Genomic DNA, 16,266 nt, shown 5'->3' with positions numbered 1-16,266 from the left:
CTCCCCACTGCAGGAACACAAGTCAGCAGGCCTGAGAAGGCTTTCTTTCTATCCCAACGTCTTTCTAAGGCTCAGTAAGTCTAAATATGGGGGTTTGTTGACATAAACTTCTCAGGGGTCTCTGAAAATTAAATTAACCTATGGTAAAAGTTTAGCACACTGTGTCACACAGAGTAAATGTCATATAATATTGGTTACTATTACTAGTGATGCATCTGGCCCCATCACTTCATGGCAAATAGATGGGGAAACAATGGAAACAGTGACAGACTTTATTTTCTTGGGCTTCAAAGTCACTGCAGATGGTGACTGCAGCCATGAAATTAAAAGACACTTGCTCCTTGGAAGAAAAGCTATGACAAACCTAGACAGCATATTAAAATGCAGAGACATTACTTTGCCAACAGGGTCCATATAGTCAAAGCTACAGTAGTCATGTATGGATGTGAGAGTGAAAGTCGCTCAGTCGTGTCTGACTCTTCCATTGACTATACAGTCCATGGAATTCTCTGGATACACTCCAGGCCAGAATACTGGAGTGGAGAGCCCTTCCCTTCTCCAGGGGATCTTCCCAATCCAGGGATCAAACCCAGGTCTCCCACATTGCAGGCGGATTCTTTTATCAACTGAGCCACAAGGGAACCCAATGGATGTGAGAGTTGGACTATAAAGAAAGCTGAGCACCATAGAATTGATGCTTTCAAACTGTGGTGTTGGAGAAGATTCTTGAGAGTCCCTTGGACTGCAAGGAGATCAAACCAGTCAATCCTAAAGGAAATCAATCCTGAATAATCATTGGAAGGATTGATGCTGAAGCTGCAGCTCCAATCCTTTGGCCACCTGATGCAGAGCTGACTCATTTGCAAAGACCCTGATGCTGGGAAAGACTGAAGGCAGGAGGAGAAGGGGACAACAGAGGACGAGATGGTTGGATGGCATCACTGACTCAATGGACATGAGTTTGAGTAAACTCTGGGAGTTGGCGATGGACAGGGAGGCCTGGCGTGCTGCAGTCTATGGGGTCGCAGAGAGTCAGAAATTACTGAGTAACTGAACAACACCAAAAACTATTTTCAGAAGCAGGATCATCCAATTTTACTCCCAGAATAACACTATGCAGTGTATACAACCAGTACCACCGTTTCAGGAAACTGAGGCAAAGAAAGGTCACTCAGGTCTAAGTGGGGGAGCCGAGATTTGAAGGTAGGCAGTCCGACTCCAAGCTCTAAGCTCTCAACTTGGCAACTGGCTCAGGGTAAAAACTCTGTAAAGGTTACTGCTTTTATTACTAATACCACACTATCATAGTAGTAAAAGAAAACAGAATAGGACATAAATCAAGAAAGCAATTTATTTTTTCCCATGCTATTCTTATAAGGGCTCATCAATCATTTTATCAACAGTAAAACCCTAATTTTATCTGCTTATTAAAGAGAATGCTTCTTTGTGTACATGAAAAATAGTTGTTATCTCGATATATTCTTGACGGTATTGAGAAGTTCTGAGTAAGTAGTTCATGTTTGTGAGTTCTATGGGAGTTAATACCATCCACCAATAACAATGAAGGAAGTCGGCTTTGGTCTTTCTCTCTATGGGCAGTGCCTGACCAGTCTCCCCCGGGAACAGTGGTCTCAAGTCTCATGTAGGAAAGAAACTTTGTAATAACAGCCTGCTGAATACACAGTATTCTCAAGCATATATGTACTGAATAATATTCACTAAAATGGCAATGGGCTTCCCTGGTGGGTCAGTGGTGAAGAATCTCCCTTCCATGCAAGAGACGTGGGTTCGATCCCTGGGTCGGGAAGATCTCTTGGAGAAGGAAATGGCTACCCACTCCAGTATTCTTCCCATGGACAGAGGAGCCTGGTGCTACAGTCCATGGGGTTGCAAAAGAGTCAGATATGACTGGGCAAGTAAACAACAAGAACAAAAATGGCAATATTCATACATGTTCTCTGACTCCAGTTTAACTGCATCAGAAATCAAAATCAATGCCAAACCTTAGTTATGGGGAAATAAATAGCTAAAAATTATAAAATGTGTGAAACAGAATGATAAAATCCTACATGTAAAAATATAAACAAATTCAAGAACAATATCATTAGTTTTACTAGGTAGGAAGTACAATTTTTAAAGGGAAAAGACCAAAATCTTAGCCATCTCTTTTAAGAAGTTTTAAGAAAAAAAAAAAATTCAGCAAAATCAACCCAAAGTATTTGAAGAATGGAAATAATAAGTGCAGAAAATCATGATAGAAAGCAAATGATAAGAAAGATGAATAATATCAATGTCAAAATTCATTTCTTTCAACAAAAGTAAAATTGGTTAACCTCCTACAGGAACAGAAAAAGGAAGAAAATAAAAACACAAATAGAAAATAGCAGAAATGAAGAGGAAGTACAACTACAGATGCTACTACCTAGATTAAATACATATGAATTTCTCATGAATCACTTTGCACTAACAGATTTGGACATATGAATGGGACAGACAAATCCCTGAAAACTGAAACTCAAAAGAACTGAATCAAGAAGAAATAGAAAGCTAGAATTGTCTCAAAAGCATCAAGGAAACTATTATCAGCAGTTAAAATGCTATACCCGTAAGATTTTATAGGCGTGATCAACCAAACAGTCAAGAATGATTACGGCCAATATCATATCAATTAATCAATAGAATAGAAAAAGTGGGCACATTCCCCAGCTCATTTTATCATGGTATAAATACATAACCTTAACACCATAATCTGACAAGGAAAGAATGAGGAAGTACAATTATAGGTCAAGTTAACTTAAGAATGTAGACATAAAACAATAGGACATTATATGTTAAGCATTTTAACATCTCTGAAACCAAAATACATCTTACAGCCTAAGATACTTTACAATCATCCTGTGCCACTTAAAATAGTAATATCCTTGAAACTGGAAGGCATGTTACTTAAACGGCATTTTAAAAAAGTGTTGGTAAGTAAAACTCTAACAATATGAATAATTCATAACCAACTGGGTTTATCCTAGAAATGCAAGGTTGGCTTAACATTAAACTATCAATTACTATATTTAATGCAACATGCCATTCACAGAAGAAAACTTATTTGATTATCTCACAGAGAACAGAAAATGTCTTAACAAAATTCAACATCATTTGAGAAAGAAAGAAAAAAAAACAACAGCCCTCTAACATGCTAAGAACAGAAGGGAACTTCCTTAACCTGAGAGAGGTGTCCACAAAATGCCTATTTACGTTGAAAGCATTTCCTGTAGGATTTAGAACAAAACAAAGGTGCCCATTATTACTACTTCATTTCAACACTGTATTGCGAGTCCAAGCTAGTACTGTATGGCAGGAAAAGGACATAGGGATTAAGGATTAGTAAGGAAGAACAGAAGTGTCATTATTCGCAAATGTTGTCACTCTTTTCACATAAATAATCTGGGAGACTTTTCCTGCCAAATATTGAGATTCATTATAAAACTATAATATTTAAGATAATATTATAATGGTGAAAGGACTGAATATATAGACCAATAAATATAAATTGAAGAACAACGCAAAAATAGAAGCACACAAAGACCGACACTTCTTACGAAGAAACGGATGTGAAAGATACATTGATGCATTACTGCTCAGTGGGAAAAGTTGGACTTTTTAATACATAGTGCTGTGGTGACAAGTTAGATATAAAGGGGAAGAAATGAAATTGGCTTCATTCCACCCCCCATACTCAAAAACCAAGTCCTAGTGATCTGAAGACCCAAGTGTGAAAGGCAAATCTTTAAAGCTTTGCAAAGATAATACAGTAGAATACTTCAAGACCTCAGGATACCATGTTATTACACAAGAAACCAATGTACAATCATAAATGAGACGAGGGGCAGACCCAACTACATTAACTTAAGAACTGGCATTCATCAAATACCCTGGAAGGGAGAGAGAAATAAGCTATGAACTGGGAGAATAAATTTACAGCAGATATAACTCACAAAAATTTGTTTCTAAAATATGTAAGAAACTCTTTTAAGAATCAATATTAAAAAATAAAAAACAAAACAGAAAACTAGTAAGACAACAAGAAGATGAGGAACCAAAAACAATCCCCCCCAGGAGTTTAGAAGAAGAGGCAGGATGTCTCTGGTGCGTCAGTGGCTAAGACTCCGAGCTCCCAAAGCAGGGGGAGCGGGTTCAATCCCTGGTCAGAGAACTAGATCGCACATACCACAGCGAGAGTTTGCATGCCACAACTAACCGACATGCCACAACAAAGATCGCGAATCCCACATGCCACAGCCAAGAGCTGGTTCAGCTAATAAATAAATACATATATATATTATAACAGGTGACCAAATGCCCTCTAAACATACAAAAATATTTTCAACATGGATAAATTCTAGATTTTAATTGTGCATTGACCTTAATGGAGTCTTTTTATTTAGGCTGTTTTTTTAGTTGATTGACATTTTTGGAGTGTTTAGTAAATGTACAGATTTAAGTTACCACCACCACAATGAGAATATAGAATATTTCATCACACCCAAAAACGTCCTCATTCTAACCCTCTGTTGTCACACATTCCTCCTCCCACCCTGTCCCCAAACCCTGGCAAACACTGTGTTCTTAATCGCTATAAATTGATCTTTTTAAGAAGGTTGTATAAATGGAAGTATACAGCATTGAGTCTTTTGAGATAGAAGTCTTTCACTAAGTAAATGCCATGAGAGTCATCCAAGCTGTTGCCACCACTCTCTCTGCTGAGCAGGGTTCAACTGGACTTAAGAGCGGTAATCTGCTCACACCTTCACCCCTTGAAGGACATCTGGGTCATTTCCAGTTAGAGGGAATTATGACCAGAACTGCTGTAAACATTTGTGCACAGGTTTTTGTGTGAATGTTAAGTTTTTACTTTTCTAGAAAAAATGCCAATGAGTGGGATTCTTGGGTTTTATGGTAAGTGTGTATGTGACTTCATGAGAAACTGGCCAACTTTCTTCCAGAGGAGCTGTCCTGTTCCACATTCCATCAGCAACGGATGAGAGTTCCGGTTACTTCACATCCCCATCAGCACTTGCTAATGTCCCTAGTATTTTCATGTTAGCCATTTAGTAGGCGTGCAGTGGTATCTCATTTTGGTTTCCAATTATCCACTGTTAGCTTATAAAAATACTGTTTGACACAGACTTAGAAAACGAACTTATGGCTGCCTGGAGGAAAGATGGAGGGAAGACAGTTAGGGAGTTTGGGGCGGACATGTACACACTGCTATACTTAAAATGGATAACCAACAAGGGCCGGGGACTGTACAGCACTGGGAACTCTGCTCAATGTGATGTGACAGCCTGGATGGGAGAGGAGTTTGGGGGAGAATGGATACATGTTTATGTATGGCTGAGTCCCTTTACTGTGCAGCTGAAACGATCAGAACATTGTTAATTGGCTATACGCCAATACAAAATAATAAGTTTGTTAAAACACTGTCTTAATTTATGTACATACTGTACCCTCGAGGAGGCACATCATCACTCCCCAGTTCTTAAGTGTGGGCTGTACATGGTGACTTTCTTCTCAAGAGGACAGAATGGAAACAGTGGAGGAAAAAGGAACTTTATTAAAAAAAAACCACACCCTGACAAGACACTATCTCAGCTGAATTAAGGTCAACGCCAACAGGGATAAGTGAAGTGAGTGAAAGTCGCTAAGTCATGTTCAACTCTTTGCAACCCCACCAACTACAGAGTCGATGGACTCCTCTAGGCCAGAATACTGGAGTGGGTAGCCTTTCCCTTCTCCAGGGGATCTTCCCAACCCAGGGGTCGAAACCAGGTCTCCGGCATTGCAGGCAGATTCTTGCATTACAGAAACACCTGTGGTAATTGCCGGAGACGACGGGTTAGGGGCAAGGATACACCGAGTCAGCTGAAAACGTGATTTAAATTGAAGACACCTTGTCTTCAGTTTCATTTGTATTCTCCACGTTCCTAGGAAAAGTGCTCTCTCGCTCAGTCATGTCCCACTCTTTGCGACCCCACGAACTGTAGCCCACCAGGCACCTCTGTCCACGGGGATTCTCCAGGCAAGAATACTGGAGTGGGTTGCTGTTTCCTTCTTCAGGGGATCTTCCCAACCCAGTGGCTGAACCTGAGTCTCTTGCATCACCTGCATTGGCAGTCGGATTCTTTACCACTGAGCCACCTGGGAAGCCCATATTCAGTACTATAGTATAAAGATTATGAAAGGCGTATTTTCCCTACAGCAATATCTGGGAACCTTCCCAGAATATGTGACAATTCAGTAAGGGCTTTCAAAACAAAAAAATAGCTCATTTGTCACCACACCATTTAAAATATAACATTTTGGCTCAGAATCAGATGCCATACAATGATTACGTGTAAGAATGTTAATTCCAGCTTGTGTTTCTTCCAGTCCAGCATTTCTCATGATGTACTCTGCATATAAGTTAAATAAACAGGGTGACAATATACAGCCTTGACGTACTCCTTTTCGTATTTGGAACCAGGCTGTTGTTCCATGTCCAGTTCTAACTGTTGCTTCCTGACCTGCATACAGATTTCTCAAGAGGCAGGTCAGGTGGTCTGGTATTCCCATCTCTTGCAGAATTTTCCACAGTTTATTGTGATCCACACAGTCAAAGGCTTTGGCATAGTCAATAAAACAGAAATAGATGTTTTTCTGGAACTCTCTTGCTTTTCCCATGATCCAGCGGATGTTGGCTATTTGATCTCTGGTTCCTCTGCCTTTTCTAAAACCAGCTTGAACATCAGGAAGTTCACGGTTCACATATTGCTGAAGCCTGGTTTGGAGAATTTTGAGCATTACTTTACTAGCGTGTAAGATGAGTGCAATTGTGCGGTAGTTTGAGCATTCTTTGGCATTGCCTTTCTTTGGGATTGGAATGAAAACTGACCTTTTCCAGTCCTGTGGCCACTGCTGAGTTTTCCAAATTTGCTGGCATATTGAGTGCAGCACTTTCACAGCATCATCTTTCAGGGACTGGAAGAAACACAAGCTGGAATCAAGATTGCCGGGAGAAATATCAATAACCTCAGATATGCAGATGACACCACCTTTATGGCAGAAAGTGAAGAGGAACTCAAAAGCCTCTTGATGAAAGTGAAAGTGGAGAATGAAAAAGTTGGCTTAAAGTTCAACATTCAGAAAACAAAGATCATGGCATCCGGTCCCATCACTTCATGGGAAATAAATGGGGAAACAGTGGAAACAGTATCAGACTTTATTTTTCTGGGCTCCAAAATCACTACAGATGGTGACTGCAGCCATGAAATTAAAAGACACTTACTCCTTGGAAGGAAAGTTATGACCAACCTAGACAGCATATTCAAAAGCAGAGACATTACTTTGCCAACAAAGGTCCGTCTAGTCAAGGCTATGGTTTTTCCTGTGGTCATGTATGGATGTGAGAGCTGGACTGTGAAGAAGGCTGAGTGCTGAAGAATTGATGCTTTTGAACTGTGGTGTTGGAGAAGACTCCTGAGAGTCCCTTGGACTGCAAGGAAATCCAACCAGTCCATTCTGAAGGAGATCAGCCCTGGGATTTCTTTGGAAGGAATGATGCTAAAGCTGAAACTCCAGTACTTTGGCCACCTCATGCGAAGAGTTGACTCACTGGAAAAGACTCTGATGCTGGGAGGGATTGGGGGCAAGAGGAGAAGGGGACACCAGAGGATGAGATGGCTGGATGGCATCACTGACTCGATGGACGTGAGTCTCAGTGAATCTGGGAGTTGGTGATGGACAAGGAGGCCTGGCGTGCTGCGATTCATGGGGTTGCAAAGAGTTGGACATGACTAGCAACTCATCTGATCTGAAGAATGTTAATACAGGAAGAAACTCCATTTCTTGGCAACATTTAGAAATTCAAATACTTTTGTTAAAGGTATTCCAAAAGCAAAACCTGTATTTCCACCACCCCTGCTTCTCCAGGCTCCTCTTGATACAGGATGCTAACATACTTCATTTGGAGCCTACAGTAAAGGAGAAAAGTCTTGGCTTTAACCATAAAAAGGCAAATGTAACAGAAAAACATTTGCCCATGTTGGCTGCCACAGGAATTGGAAAACTTTCTACCAAAAGTCAGACTGAGAAACGATAAGCCAGCTTCCACTAAGAAGTAGAAACAACTTTCCTTCTGCTCTTTTTTCTTTTTTCAACTTAAATCTCAACCTGGTTTTAGCAAATCCCAAGTAAAAACTAGGATTTCCAATCTTGATTAATCTAGATTAGCCTCTGTGTCAAGGACACAATCCTTAGGACTCCCTAGACAACCTCCATTTACACTGTTCTTTCACTGCATCTTCGGTTGCACATCGTGTGTGTGTCTGTGTGTTTCCAGAAAGCTGTATATGTTTAAGGATATACACTTCCTGGAATTATTTCTGTAGTTCATTACTAGAGAAGTTTCCCTGAAAACAGCCAAAGCTATCTTGAGAAAGAAGGAGGTACCATGCTCCCTGACTTTGAACTATACTACACAGTTACCGTGATCAAAATAGTATGGTACTGGCATAAAAACAGACAACAGATCAATGGAACGGAATAGAACACCCAGAAGTAAACTCATACACATATGGTCAATTATTATGAAAAATTATGGCAAAATTATTATGATGAAGGAAGCAAGAACAGAACAACGGGGGAAACACTCTCTGCAATAAGGGGTTTTGGAAAAACTGGACCGCGACATGTAAAAGGATGAAACTAGACCATTTTCTCCCATCCTTTACAAAAATAAATGCAAAATGGATTGAAGACTCTGATCTGATGGATTTTCCTGCTCAGGAATGCCACAGAAATGGATTCCCACCGTGCGCAACCACTTGAATTTGCCTTCCTTCCTTAGTCCATGCGTTCTCAATGGGCGAGTGAGAGTGATACTGTCGCCAAAGAAGTGAAAACTGACTCTTGGCAGGTGTAAGCATCTTAGATATCGCGATGGTCTGAGTCTGCCAAAGGGCTACAGCACATAAACAGAGAGATGATACCTCTGTGGCATCATGAAGGGAACAGGCAGGTGGGGAAAATATGTAAAAGGGCTGCAGGGTGTAACAATTTTTTAAAGGCTGAGAATCACTGATTTCATATAACACATCTGAGATTCATTTACAATAGTTTGTTACTTTTAACAGTTGATGGTATTTTAGTATTAAAAAAAAATGCCAGTTTGTTTATCATTCAGATGAATCTGAATGGACAAACGAGGAGACTTGGGCTTGGGTCCAGCTGAGATACCTACTGGATGGGTCACTTCCAGCAGATCATCTAACCTTTCTAAACCTCATTTATAAAACAGAAACAGTCATAGGTGCCTCTTGTGTTGTAAAGGACTAAAGAAAGGACCAGACACTCAAGCATGGAATCAGAGCTCCCTGGAAACCAAGCAAAGACCACAGCACCCATAGTAAGACATGAGCAGACCTGAAGCTGGGATCCCTGATTGTATAAGGGGCTGCTCCCTCGTGGAAGAAGAGACATCTTCTATTTAACATGAAAGCCAAGACTCATGGAGACAGAAATAAAAAGAGACTCATGCAGGAACCGAGAAGGAATCGACAAGACAAGAGCAGTAGAGGCTGTTAGTGCCCTAACGCACAGTGACTGGAGTCTGCAGCTGGGAAAGGAGATCAACTCACTGCAGAGACAGGCCTGTCGGAAAAGCCATCGCAGCCATGGTTCTAACCTTTGCGTGGCACAGGGCCAGCAACACACAAATGGCCGCACCAAACGTAATGAGAAAATGGACATCTGCCGAGTACTTGGGAAGCGTAAGCACACAACACTTGAGGGACTGGCACAATTTCATTCACCTAGTCTGTACATTACCAAGACTTAGAAAGGGCAGTGAAAACTCTTGGCATCAGCAGTGATGGGGAACACACCACCTTGTAAGGTAATATATTTCTTTCTTAACAACCAAAGTATCAGATTGGGGCTCATTATAAGGAAGAACATGCAGGTCCTCGTTCAGTTGTGTCCACTGGCCCTATCACTCGAACAGGTAAAGCCCAAACTTTCTTTCATATAACAGACCTTCAACTATTTCAGATAATTGTCATGAGGTGATCATGTTCTCATTTGCCCAGGACAGTCCTGGTTATATGCACATCAGCCCAGCATAAGCACTAATAGCACGTTCTTTCACTTTCAAAGAGTTCTGGTTCAGACAATAAATTATAGGATCACTCAGTACTGAGATGCCTTCCCGATGCCCTCCTCTTCAGACTAAACATTCGCCTCCTCACCACCCACTCCACCTTCACTCTCCCTAAGCCCTGAGCTCTGAACAAGCTCCAGGTGACTAATATCCCTAAACCAAACCCAACAGTCTAGGTATAACATCACAGGAAAAATCAGAATTTATTCTTCTGACCATATAAGAGCACCTTTGCATTTTCAGAAATCAGGTTACATTATTTATGCTGAGCCCAAATTATCAAAGAAACTTTTCTCACCCTTTCCCCTCATGTTTCCACTAGGCGATCCTATATTTATGCGACAGATTTTTAGATCCTGGTGCAAGGCCTTTAATGCTGCATTGGATTTCATTCAGTTCATTACTGTACCCAAGTCTATGCGACATTAAGGTCCTGAGTCTCTCATGAACCTGATCTTTCGCTGCCTTGCCTGTCTGCAAGTCTGATAAACTTGTATTTTTCTCTATAATATTAATTAAAATAGAAAAAAAAAGACTGAACTTGGAACTACTGTCAGAATCCTAGAACAAGCCCAAAGAAATTGCCTCTCCAGAGTCCACTGACCCCTCATGGACACCTTTAGGTATGGTCACTCAATTACTAGCATGTCTAACTAAGAAGGCTAACAAGTCCATACCTTACCACGTTCTTGGTAAGAATGGTACACAATATCTTGTGTAGATGCACCAAGTCTACTACAGGAGACTATTTTGGGACACCAAATTTTGCAGGTAACATCTAGATGTCAGTGTGGAAATATCCTGAAAACAGATCCCAGGGACAGAAGTACATTCACTCACTGGTATTCCCCAAGTCATTCAATACATACAGGTTCTCACGCGTGTCAAGCACCACGACTGCCTTGGTGGTACAATGGTAACGAGGTACCTGGCTACATATGACTCTGAAAATAAAAAAACACTCATTTTTAAAGAGTTAGAGGAAGACCCAATAAGAAAACCAAGTAGGGAGTCAAAGATTACGGTGGAGAGCAAAGAGAATGTCTTACAGAAAGGGCTGAGAAAGAGACTGGATGACAGCAGAATCAAAGAGGACCCTGCATCAACATATACGTACAAACATGTGTAGAATAGCTAGCTGGTGAGAAGTTGCTGGACAGCACACAGAGCCGGGTCTGGTGCTCTGTGATGACCGAGAGAGGTGGAATGGGGGAGGGGAGGGAGGCTCAATCAGAGGGGATAGATATATAATTATGGCTGATTCACGTTGTATGGCAGAAACACAACACTATAAAAATTAAAAAGCAAAAAAAAAAAAATTTTTTTAGAAAAGGACCCTGAGCCCAGATGGTGAAAAACTACAGTGATATAGACATCCCCGGAAGGCAGACAAAGGACAAAGGACAGGTGGTGGTGGGTTTGGCTTTGAGCATGTTAAATAATGATGGGAAAGTGATGTGAAGATTAAATGTATAAAAGAATCCTTTAAAAAAATAAAGACTGGAAGAAAAATAATGAATATTTGCATAATCTTCACACAGAAAAAGGCTGTCTAGGCATTTTATAAAACAGCTAAGGGCTTCCCAGGTGGCGCCAGTGGTAAAGGATCTGCCTGCCAGTGCAGGAGACTCTGGCGACTCGGGTTTGATCCCTGGGTTGGGAAGATCCCCTGGAGAAGGAAATGGCAACCCACTCCAGTATTCTTGCCTGGGGAACCCCATGGACAGAGGAGCCTCGAGGGATACAGTCCATGGGGTCACAAAGAGTCGGACACGATTGAGCATCTGAGCACACAACACACAAAGCATAAAAGCAAAAAACACAAAAATTCAAAACACTAAACATCATCAGTTCGGTTCAGTTCAGTCGCTCAGTCGTGTCCGACTCTTTGCAACCCCATGAATCGCAGCACGCCAGGCCTCCGTGTCCATCACCAACTCCCGGAGTTCACTCAGACTCACGTCCATCAAGTCAGTGATGCCATCCAGCCATCTCATCCTCTGGTGTCTCCTTCTCCTCCTGCCCCCAATCCATCTCAGCATCAGAGTCTTTTCCAATGAGTCAACTCTTCTCATGAGGTGGCCAAAATACTGGAGTTTCAGCTTTAGCATCATTCCTTCCAAAGAAATCCCAGGGCTGATCTCCTTCAGAATGGACTGGTTGGATCTCCTTGCAGTCCAAGGGACTCTCAAGAGTCTTCTTCAACAACACAGTTCAAAAGCATCAATTCTTCGGTGCTCAGCCTTCTTCACAGTCCAACTCTCACATCCATACATGACCACAGGAAAAACCATAGCCTTGACTAGCCGGAACTTTGTTGGCAAAGTAATGTCACTGCTTTTGAATATGCTATCTAGGTTGGTCATAACTTTCCTTCCAAGGAGTAAGCGTCTTTTAATTTCATGGCTGCAGTCACCATCTGCAGTGATTTTGGAGCCCCCAAAAATAAAGTCTGACACTGTTTCCACTGTTTCCCCATCTATTTCCCATGAAGTGATGGGACCGGATGCCATGATCTTCGTTTTCTGAATGTTGAACTTTAAGCCAACTTTTTCACTCTCCACTTTCACTTTCATCAAGAGACTTCTTAGTTCCTCTTCACTTTCTGCCATAAAGGTGGTGTCATCTGCATATTTGAGGTTATTGATATTTCTCCCGGCAATCTTGATTCCAGCTTGTGTTTCTTCCAGTCCAGCATTTCTCATGATGTACTCTGCATATAAGTTAAATAAACAGGGTGACAATGTACAGCCTTGACGAACTCCTTTTCCTATTTGGAACCAGTCTATTGTTCCATGTCCAGTTCTAACTGTTGCTTCCTGACCTGCATACAGATTTCTCAAGAGGCAGGTCAGGTGGTCTGGTATTCCCATCTCTTGCAGAATTTTCTACAATTTATTGTGATCCACACAGTCAAAGGCTTTGGCATAGTCAATAAAACAGAAATAGGTATTTTTCTGGAACTCTCTTGCTTTTTCCATGATCCCGTGGATGGTGGCAATTTGATCTTTGGTTCCTCTGCCTTTTCTAAAACCAGCTTGAACATCAGGAAGTTCATGGTTCACATATTGCTGAAGCCTGGTTTGGAGAATTTTGAGCATTACTTTACTAGCATGTGAGATGAGTGCAATTGTGTGGTAGTTTGAGCATTCTTTGGCATTGCCTTTCTTTGGGATTGGAATGAAAACTGACCTTTTTTAGTTCTGTGGCCACTGCTGAGTTTTCCAAATTTGCTGGCATATTGAGTGCAGCACTTTCACAGCATCATCTTTCAGGATTTGAAATAGCTCAACTGGAATTCCATCACCTCCACTAGCTTTGTTCATAGTGATGCTTTCTAATGTCAGGTCCATGAATCAAGGCAAATTGGAAGTGGTCAAACAGGAGATGGCAAGAGTGAATGTCGACATTCTAGGAATCAGTGAACTAAAATGGACTGGTATGGGTGAATTTAACTCAGATGACCATTATATCTACTACTGCGGGCAGGAATCCCTCAGAAGAAATGGAGTAACCATCATGGTCAACAAAAGGGTCCGAAATGCAGTACTTGGATGCAATCTCAAAAACGACAGAATGATCTCTGTTCGTTTCCAAGGCAAACCGTTCGATATCACAGTAATCCAAGTCTATGCCCCAACCAGTAATGCTGAAGAAGCTGAAGTTGAACGGTTCTATGAAGACCTACAAGACCTTTTAGAACTAACATCCAAAAAAGATGTCCTTTTCATTATAGGGGACTGGAATACAAAAGTAGGAAGTCAAGAAACACCTGGATTAACAGGCAGATTTGGCCTTGGAATACGGAATGAAGCAGGGCAAAGACTAATAGAGTTTTGCCAAGAAAATGCACTGGTCATAACAAACACCCTCTTCCAACAATACAAGAGAAGACTCTATACATGGACATCACCAGATGGTCAACACTGAAATCAGACTGATTATATTCTTTGCAGCCAAACATGGAGAAGCTCTATACAGTCAGCCAAAAACAAGACCAGGAGCTGACTGTGGCACAGACCATGAACTCCTTATTGCCAAATTCAGACTGAAATTGAAGAAAATCGGGAAAACCACTAGACCATTCAGGTATGACCTAAATCAAATCCCTTATGATTATACAATGGAAGTGAGAAATAGATTTAAGGGCCTAGATCTGATAGATAGAGTGCCTGATGAACTAAACATCATAAAAGTCTATAAAAACTAAATGGAAAATACACATGCATCACATTAGGGCTTTGACTTCACGCTCAGGGCCACGTGCCTGAGAGTCCCAGGTGGGAGGAGGGCCATAAGCACCGGGAAAGAGGACAAAGTCAGAATCGGCGAGGGGCATGTCACGTGGGCTGAGGAGGCAGCGGGTCACCATGAGAGCAGAGAAGGAGGGGGTAGGCGAGGGACCCTGCCCTCAGGGACCCGGCAGAGGCCAGGGCCACATCTCTATGCATCCAGCGGGCGTGACTGCTGGCGGTCTGTCCCAGGAAGAGACAGAAGTGAAGCAGAGGGCAGGACCCCCAGGGAGGTTGGCAGTGGCTTCCTAGTCCGGGTCCTGAGAGCCGTCCCCTCCCCGCAGTGTAGACTGGCCACTGGTGGAAGCCCACGGAGTGCAGCCGGCTCTGCGGTCCAGCCCGCGGCCCCGCCAGCCTCCCTGACCTGCAGCAGCAGCCTCTCCTCACTCTTCCAACAGGGGCGAAAGCAGCTGATTCTGTACTAAGCCCTTTATCCCTTAGAATACAGACAGGAGCCTGTTTTCCTGAATGAACCCTGACTGACACCCCACTGGATTTATTAAAAGGATCACTGTTTACTTTTGAAAGGTCAGATTATAGTAAAGCAATGAACAGGAAAATGAGATCAGAGGGTATTAAAAAAAAAAACAACAGCCAGCCATCATTCATATCATTTATAGAGCATATGCTCAAAAAATATTTGTTGAATGTTGAGTGTGGAAGGACTATTTAAAGAAGATGGGCAATTAAAAAAAGAGAGACATATTAAGGTACTTCAAAGGCTCATGGGTCATTTTCTGTTGTAAACCCTAAGACAACAGAGAATACAGTAACAGCGATAGCAAGAATAATAATAATAGAAGCTATTTATTGAATGATGTTTGTGTAACATGTCCTGCATGAAAATCATCTCATTTAATACTCCCAACAGTTCTAAGAGGTTGGCATTAACATGATATCACCATTTTTCACACTAAACAATGAGGCTCTGAGAAGCTGGGTCAAATATGTCTTTTTGTTTCAGTTCTTACTCACAAGCTGAATTTCTCTCAACCTCAGTTTTCTTCATCTAGGAAATGGTAATATAAAAGGATTAACTGATATAATTATTTTGGCACCAAAGCAAACTTAAGCCTCTCTGTTGTCATTGTTTAGTTACTCAGTTGTGTCTGATTCTTTTGCGACCTCATGGACTGTAGCCCACCAGGCTCCTCTGTTCATGGGATTCTCCAGGCAAGAATACTGGAGTTGGTTGCCGTTTCCTTCTTCAGGGGATCTTCCTGACCCAAAGATCGAACCCATGTCTCCTGCATTGGTATCACTGAGCCACCCTGGGAAGCCCTTTAAGGCAAAGTTAATAGCACCATGCATGAGATTGTGAAGGTACCAAGCAGACAGAAGAGCCAGTATTTTGATCCATCAGGATTCCAAAGCCTACATTCCAGAATCGCAACACCACACAGAGGGGCAAGGGTGAGGTTTCTGCTGCAAATGAGAACTTTTGGTCTGCAGCTGGATCACATAATAAGAAAAACCATCATCCCGCCTAACACAAGGGTGTGGGACTCCAGGGCTGCTTGGCTCCATGGCTCAACAATGTCACTGAAGACTTCGCCTCTGTCCATCACGACCCTGCCATCCTCCCCACGGGCTTCATTCTGAGGCTGGCAGCAAGATGGGGACCATGATTCCAGGTGGCATCCGAGCAGAACAACATCCAGGAGGATGAGAAAAATTGTACCCTTCTCCAGCTGTTTCCCAGCCTCAAGCAGACTACCCCTCAAGTCTCAGGGACCAGAACAGGCCACCTGTCCACTCCTGAACCAATCTTCACAGAAGGGCTAG

At 42.0% G+C, this 16,266-nt stretch overlaps 1 protein-coding gene across 2 annotated transcripts in view; it reads right to left on the bottom strand.

The window, feature by feature from the left end:
• WWC2 (WW and C2 domain containing 2) overlaps positions 1-16,266 on the bottom strand; it is a 152,076-nt gene that overhangs the window by 115,958 nt on the left and 19,852 nt on the right. The gene's annotated exons all lie outside the window — the stretch shown is intronic.

Source organism: Bos grunniens, chromosome 27, assembly GCF_055505025.1.
Source record: "Bos grunniens cultivar Pamir isolate PY7600 chromosome 27, Bosgru_T2T1.0, whole genome shotgun sequence".
NCBI lineage: Eukaryota > Metazoa > Chordata > Mammalia > Artiodactyla > Bovidae > Bos > Bos grunniens.
The sequence above is the reverse complement of the archived record's forward strand: the minus strand, read 5'-3'. Positions and strand labels throughout refer to the sequence as shown.